Genomic DNA, 8,452 nt, shown 5'->3' on the forward strand with positions numbered 1-8,452 from the left:
CAGCCACCATTGGGTCAGTTCCATCCCAAATATTACCAAAATGCTACCCAGGCATCTTTTGGTTAACGAATAATGGGCCAGCAGACCATGCTCAGAAAGTTGTGTATCACAGATAATAAAGATTGTGCAGTGCAAGTTGCATCTGCTGTGTGGTTCTTTGCATTAGTTCTTGGTATTACCCTCTGCAACCACACCAGCTCCAGCAACAACAACAGAACTTCATTTTCTCTCACTTTTTATTTTCATTCCATCACTATGCATAAACCTTCACTGTGACCATGTTCACAGGGGTCTGAGGTTGAGGGAAGAGACGAGGATCTGACTCCATGTTTCAGAAGGCTTAATTTATTATTTTATGATATATATTATATTAAAACTATACTAAAAGAATAGAAGAAAGGATTTCATCAGAAGGCTAGCTAAGAATAGAAAAAGAAAGAATGAATAACAAAGGCTTGTGGCTCAGACTCTCTGTCTGAGCCAGCTGACTGTGACTGGCCATTAATTAGAAATAACTTTATGAGATTAATCACAAATCTACCTGTTGCATTCCACAGCAGCAGATAATCAATGTTTACATTTTGTTCCTGAGGCCTCTCATCTTCTTAGGAGGAAAAACCCTAAGGAAAGGATTTTTCATAGAAGATGCCTGTGACACTCCACCACTAAAACCTATGAGCACTTAGTGTATTTCTCATCTTAGCAACATCCCATCTGACCCCACTCCTCTCTTATCTTTTTGGCAGCACTGATAAGGCACCAGGGAGCAGGTTCAGCCTTCTCCCTGTATGAAGAAGCAGCTGGCATCCACTGCTGGGTGGTTTCTGCCAGGGATTCCTGTCAGTGTGGGGACACACAGAGGATTCTTCCTCACTGTTCTCTCCCCCAGGGTGCTGCTGTTGCCCTCAGAGAGAAGGGCAATTGAACAGACTGAGGTTTTTGACCGAGGATCAAAACCATTGGTGTTTACCTAAACTGCCTTCACAGCTCAGTTTCTTGATGCTTCTGGGGTTACACCAGCAGAAAAGCTAACTTTGTTATTAGTGTTTCTGTGACAGATTTTTCTATCGTGGTGCGCACAACAAAGTGTTGTTTCAGAATGCCACAAAACACCTGAAATGCCTGGCTAGCTCTTCATATCCTGGAAGCATCACTGCACTTGCACAAATTGATTGGAAAATGTGTGATCTCAGGGTTCTTTCTCATAACAGGCCTATAAAGAGGTTAGATTGGAGAAACAGCCTGAAGAATATTTAAGCAACAGGCTTGAAGCATCAGACACTTGGTACTTCCACCATTTCAGACTAAGGAAAAGTGACACTGCCTTAGGCCAGGCCTTCAAAACATTGCTGTGGCTCCATCTGTACAACAGCTCAGTTTTGCAAAGTCATTCTTTGGTTAAACTAACTGAATGCTGAGATGTCTGTAGAATTGCAATTTGCAAATAAATCTCAGTGGCTATTTAAAATTAGAATTTAAAGACGCAGTGGATTTTAGTAGCAGAATTAGTGTTACCACTGTGGGCAAGGCCCTTTGCATAGTCAGTGCCCAAATCCTGCAGCTCTAATAATCAAGGGAATGTTTACTCTTTGAGCTGTAATATTTCTTGCCTTTTAGGATTCATCTCTGACAATAATTAAGTCTCATAAGGATGAAACTTAAATGAGCAGTAGCCTTTGGGGATGGTATTAGTGTGCTAACTGTTTGTGGTTTAAATATTAATGTCAAAGTGTAATTACCATCCGCTAAGTTTCAGGCTTGTGTTTGAAAACACACTGAGCTGGGCAAGAAGAATGAGCTGTACCAGTTGGAAGCTTTTAGAGCCAGAACAAGTCTCAACGAGCAAAGAGCAGAAGGAGACACACTTAGTGGGGATTCTTTTTGCAATCCCAATGTGTGGTGGCTTCCCGCTGCTGGCTGAGCTCCCCCTTGCTTTTCAGCTTTCTGCTTGTGACTCCTGAGCATCCCTATTGCTTTAGCAGATGTATCACAGGGAAGACCAAGATTTTCCTTATGGGTTTCATATTATCACCATTTTCTCCTGTTTTAGATGATTTGACACTTCCTACCCTGTAGGACACCCTGATAGAAATTTCTAAGTACAAACAGCTACAGCTACAATGCTAATTGGTATTTATGCTGCAAATACTGCCTAGCTACATGGCCATTTCAAGTTCCCTTACCTCAGTCATTTATGATGTTTAACATTGTCAAGGAACTGCATCAAATTCAGAGTGTTTGGGTCCCTTGACAAAAAAAAAAAACCCAGAAAACTGAAATAGTCCTGACTATGCCTTGACATTATTTCCACTGGATGTGATCATTGCAGGATTCCACATATATTTCACTTATCCTATAAAAGTTAGTACTGGCAACTGATTTTTGCCATTACCTTCACCTGCCATGCAGCTGGAGTCTGCCTGAAGTGTGAGTACCTCAGCCAGCTCCAAACAGATTTTAGTCTGGATTGCACTGTCCAAATCCAGATTTTAGTCTGGATTGCACTGCCCATAACTCTTTGTTTTTGTTGTCTTGTATTGTCCTAGTCCCAATTGTCCAAATTTTTATTACTCTAATTATATTACTATTTTTATAGCCATTTTACTGCTATTAAACTTTCAAAATTCTAAAAACAAGCCGATTGGCGTTTTTCACACCCAGGGATATGGGAAAAGCAAAGCTTTGTTAGGACTCAGCAGAATGTGTTTTCTGTTGTTGCTTCTGACTCTACTGCACTTCTGAATTAGGAAAATGTATTCAGGGTGTCTTTTATCCATTTTTCAGGCCTGCAGTGAGTTTGTAGAGTCCCACTGGAGACTCCCATGCCATTGTCAGTAACCAAGAGACACAGCTTAATACATCGGAGATCTCAGTGCAGCACATGGAACCACTCTGGCCACAGATCTAAAAGAATAATAAAGGCAAAAAATGTGCTTGCTGCAGGACTGTAGACCCAAGGGAATCGAAATTCTATAGATCCCAGCCCATCTTGTTCCCATCACAACCTGCTCTGCTACCAGCACCAGGAGTTTTGACAAGATCCATTGTCATTAGTGGGGTAAATACATCTTTAGGTGGCACAAATCAGCAGCACTTGCTGTGCCAATTTATAGCAACTGCAAATATAGCCCACTCTGGTCTGTGCTATGTGCAGAGAAATGGTATACAGGGTCCATATGGAAAGCTCCAGGCTTGAAGGCATTTGTTTAACTAATCAGCCACACTTTGCAATCAGTGTCTATTTTTCCTTCCATAAATAGGCATGCATGAGGGAAAAAAATGATTGTTAAATACTCATACAGCAGGTTTTTAACAACTGCAGATTTGAGACCAAAAAAAAAAAAAAAACCCCAAGCACAAATAAATCTTCCCAGCTGCTTTTTTTCCCCCCTTCCAGTTGAATAAATAATTGCCTTTGGCTCATAGAATAAATATAAAACTCCTCAGAAATGCCTGCTCAACAAAGGACCAAAGAAGCCTGGCATTTTCAGAAGGAATTCCTCAAGAAACAGCATATGTAGGAGACAATGAATTATATATTTTTCTCATTTCCTCTGTGTGAGAGACAACTAAAAATCTGGAATAGCAAAGTGAAGAAAGAAGTATTTAATTAATAAACCGAATGAAGAGACCAGAGCATGGCAGAAGAAATAGCAGATTCTTCACTCTGGAGTCCTGAATTAAAGATAAAATACAGGAAAACATTACCCAATCATCTCCACTGTAGTTCAACTTCTAAAACAGAGAGGGATGCATGCTAAAACTGCATGCTGCAGCTTTACTAAGTGCACTGAATAAAATACCACAAATACTTGAGAGAAGGGATTACCGTGAGAGAAGGAGGTAAAAATAAAGTGACAGAGATGTGATGCTCCAGGAGCACTGGAGAGTGTGTGTCACTCTCTCAAGGCAGGTAATTGCAGTGGCACCTGATCAAAGGCTACACACACACACACACACACACACACACACAGAATCTAGCAATCAAACTGAGTCTGCAGTTGCTGACTGAACCAAATTAATATTGTGAGGTTGAATTAGCCACATGCTGGCACTGTAATTCTAATTGTTTTCAAATACACATTGTAATAAAAGCCTAATTAGCACACATCTCCAAGTGGAGCTGATGGTACCCAGGATGGTTTTGCATTGGTGACAAGGAATGAAGGATTATAGGATTATACACATTCACCTGCTACCTCTGGGGTACTTTTCTCCTCATCTTGTTTTTTGGGTTTTGTGGTAGAGGTGTGACAGTGTTCACACGGGTCTGAGGATGAGGGAAAAGACGAGGGTCTGACTCCATGTTTCAGAAGGCTGATTTATTATTTTATGGTATATTATATTAAAACTATACTAAAAGAATAGGAGAAAGGATTTCTTCAGAAGGCTGGCTAAGGATAGAATAAGAAGGAATGATAACAAAGGTTTGTGTCTCGGACAGAGAGTCTGAGCCAGCTGACTGTGATTGGCCATTAATTAGAAACAACCACATGAGACCAATCCCAGATGCACCTGTTGCATTCCACAGCAGCAGATAATCAATGTTCACATTTTGTTCCTGGGGCCTCTCAGCTTCTCTGAACAACGTCGCAGAATAGCTTGCCATTGGGTGATGAGAAGAGGGAGTAACTTACTGAAACACAAGCATGCAGCACCCTGATCCTGCAGAGCACATTAATTAATGGTGAAACTCTTTCCAGCACAGCTGTCTCCATCTCACCTGGCAGGTGGCTCGTTATCCTGAAGGCAAACAGCAGAAGCACAGGCCATGAAAGGGAGTGTACCCCCTTCCCAAACCTACCTGCCATTCCATTGCCACATTTTTTCTGAGCCAGCCAGACCCAGGTAAACAGAAGGGAGCCAATTAGGTGCTCATCTGAGTGGTTCCATGGAAAGTTATTACTTAAAAGCTAATTAAAATAATTAGGGGGCATTTTAATTAAAACATCAACATAAAATGGATGCAGGAGGTATCAAGCCCAGCAGGATGCACAGCTAGCAGATTCCCCCTGGAGGCTGCTAATTAGTGTTTGAAGAGACTGCTAACAATAAATAAAATAATAATATTCCTTTAGGCCTTAGAAATTTTAAGAATCTGGTTCCTTTTTGTCCAGTGCATGCTCAAGGTTCTATCCCCACTGCATGCCCAAATAGTTTGAAGCAGTATTTCAGGATATTAGAAGATTAGAAAGCTGTAGTAACTCAGACTAAATCTTTTTAATGTCGTTGTATTCCTTTAATCTAACAGTCCTTTGCAGCAGAGAGAAAACCACTGGAGCTCCCAGGAACCACACCACCCACTGGGGCACACTGCAGGGCTGCTGTTTTATGTGGCTCCTCTGTTCTCGTATCAGGAGCACTTCCATGAGCAGGTTGTTTATGATCAGGAATTGAAAGAAAACCTTATTTTTCTTTACTCTGATACCAGAAGTGTTAAAGCCTGGAAAAGTTGCACATCTGGAGATGTGCTGATGGTCCACTGAAAAATACAGAAACCCACACAGAGCTCAAGCCCACCTTGATACTGTGCCTCCCTCTCCAAAGAGAGATGCACCAGCCTTTGTTACCTTTGAAAGTCCTGCAAGTTGTTTTTCAGTTTTCTTGCAGTGGAAAATTCTGAGATCTGTTTTCTACTTGTAACTTTGCTGACTTGTTTGCCTGTGCTTTCTGCTTGGTAAAACCATCCTCTTGTTTGGGGTGGGTTTATCCTTTGCTTTAAGCCATAAAAACCCCTTGTAACTAACATACCCTTTGCCTCCTTGGTTATCCAGTGAGACTGGCTCAGCAATTCTTTTCTTCTGTATCAAAACTTGCTTCCATCTCTATTCCCTCATCAGATTCTACATTTAAAAATCTTTCTGCTAAGCACACATATCTGTGGGACTTTCTTGTCAAACTTTCATTCTTCCCAACATCTAATCTCTGTTATCTAATCCAATTTCCTATTCCACAGTGCAACTGAACAGGACAATAATATTTTCTGACTGCTGGCAAAGCCAGTTGCTGGCACATCTAGTTCCCATCCATCCATCCATCCATCCATCCATCCATCCATCCATCCATCATCCATCCATCCATCCATCCATCCATCCATCCATCCATCATCCATCCATCCATCCTTCCATCCATCCTTCCATCCATCCATCATCCATCCATCCATCCATCCATCCATCCATCCATCCATCCAGGGACAGCTGCAGTGAAGGATGAAGGACAGGGCACTGACAGGACACAGTTACACAGATCAGCTCTGCCTTTAATCCAGGGAAGGGATGCAGAACACCAACCCAGCATGAAGACAGGCTGGGACAAAGGCTGGGATTGGCTTTGGGCAAAGATAGAAGTCACAGTGTTGTTGGCAAGAAGTGAACAGAAAGGGCTGGCCTTGATCTCTGTGCTCTCTGAAGTGCTCCTGTAGGGAAGCTCCAGGATTAGAGGGGAATAAAAGCCCCTTGTGCCTTTTGGCCACCAGCTGCTGCCTGAATTGATCCAGCTCTGCCCATGGTGACTGTGCAGGCTCAAGGCACACATGAAACATGAGTTCAACACTACCCTGGAGGGCAGCACCAATAATATAATCAATAATTGTACCCAGGGACAGCCACAGCAGCAGCTCTTGCTCTAGAGGAGAAATAGCTGAAATAACTCATTGCTGCAGATCTAAACAAATCCGGGTTGCATTTGCATTTAATTCCGATTTAATAACATAGTTATTGTTTTTTAAGCATGTGCCAATTGATTACTGCAGCAACATATTTATTAAAGAGGAATAATTCAGCTGAAGATGCACATTCTATTCATCTAAATTGAATCAAGCAGATGAAGTGTCATTGAGCACCCATCCCCAGTTTACATGCACTTGGGAAAAATTTCTGCAATCTGGAAGACAAGCTGCTCTGTTCCACAGCAACCTCCTGTGACTGGGAGGAAATATCACCCATGAAGGGCCTGAGTGTAGGATGCTGGAAGCCAATTATAGCCTGCAGACCCTGAAAGCCACAAAACCTTGCTCTTCCAGGAGCCCTTGTAGTGATGTACAGCAGCTTCTGCCAAGAAGAGCTGTACACACAAAGAGTAAACACAGAAATAAATGAAAAGACACAAAAAAAGAAATCCCAAGAGCCATTGCTCCCATCCGTCTTTCCAGGAAAAAGCAAGTTCTTGTTTCCACTAAACTCCACAGAGAGCTGAAAAATCAGCAGGTTGGCAGAGATCACCCCGACAAAAGGTGAAGAAAAGGCAGAGTTCAGAGCTCCTGCCAGTTCTGGGAAGGAGATGTGAGGTATGTGGGGATGGGGGAAATTAAATCCCATTTGATGAATATGAAAAACTAATGATCCTCTTCATGGTGGTCTCTGCACACAAGCAGCTGCAAATTAGAAGACTGCTCCAGCCTGGAAATGTCAATTGTATGGAAATGTCATCCTCATTGCAGAGCTCTCCTGGGGCTGCAGGAAACTGCAACTGAACTGCATTGATTTCCATCCCTCTTTCTCTCTCTCATTTTCTTTCATTTTTCAATCTTTTAACCTTTATTAAAAATTTCTGAAACAACCACCTTTTCTGCATTCAGTAAAAATTTGTATCTATAACTGTGCAGAAAGGTTAAAGATTTCAATTAGAAAGGTCACTCCAGGATGAGTGTGCAGCTGGATTCATTTGCTGCCTGCTGTTTGGAACGTTTGATAGCACTGAGAAGCTTCCTGTGCCAGGGCTGTCATCTCCAGCTTTTTTAGTCCCAACAAAAATAAACTTCCAGACCTTACTCTTCAAATAATGCAAAATGAAGTAAACCATGCAGTAAATCAAAAGAGTCAGAACCCAACCTGACACCCCGTGGGTCAGGCTGTTGGTGGCAGTCCCATTGGAATTGTGGCTCAGCCCTCCTGCAGTGTCAGGGCTGGTTCTGCTCGAGCAGGGATCTTGTAGAAAAGGATGGATTCTTCCTCTGAAAATCCAGTGGAAAAAGAGGCAGCTGGTGTTCCTCTGGTAAAGCCAGTGGAAATCTATCTAGCTGTGCTGGTGTTCCAGAATATAATATAATCTCCAGATTATATCCAGGCAGGAATGCTTGGCTCCTCCCTCTGGGCAGAGCATCTCCCAATGGGATGTTATAGTTCTTATCAGCCATGCAAGGACATTCAATAGCTGTTATCAGCAATGTCTCCTCCCTCGGGAGGTGTGAATGTGGTCACTCAAAGACAGAGATAAGGCAAACTACCCACTTGACAAAGATAATCTGCCATACAGATGGTAATAAAAAAAAAAAATTTGCATTGCAATTTTCAACATTCCCCTACCCTAAACTATACCTTGTTTCATAGAAAAAATAGATGAATGTATTCCCTGGTGTTGAAATCAGGGAGAAAGAACAAAGTGCACAGGAGTGACAAGCATATGGCTGGTCAGGAGAGAGGGATTAGGTGAATCACAATAGATTTTCCACTGT

This window comes from Zonotrichia albicollis, chromosome 25, assembly GCF_047830755.1.
Source record: "Zonotrichia albicollis isolate bZonAlb1 chromosome 25, bZonAlb1.hap1, whole genome shotgun sequence".
Lineage (NCBI taxonomy): Eukaryota > Metazoa > Chordata > Aves > Passeriformes > Passerellidae > Zonotrichia > Zonotrichia albicollis.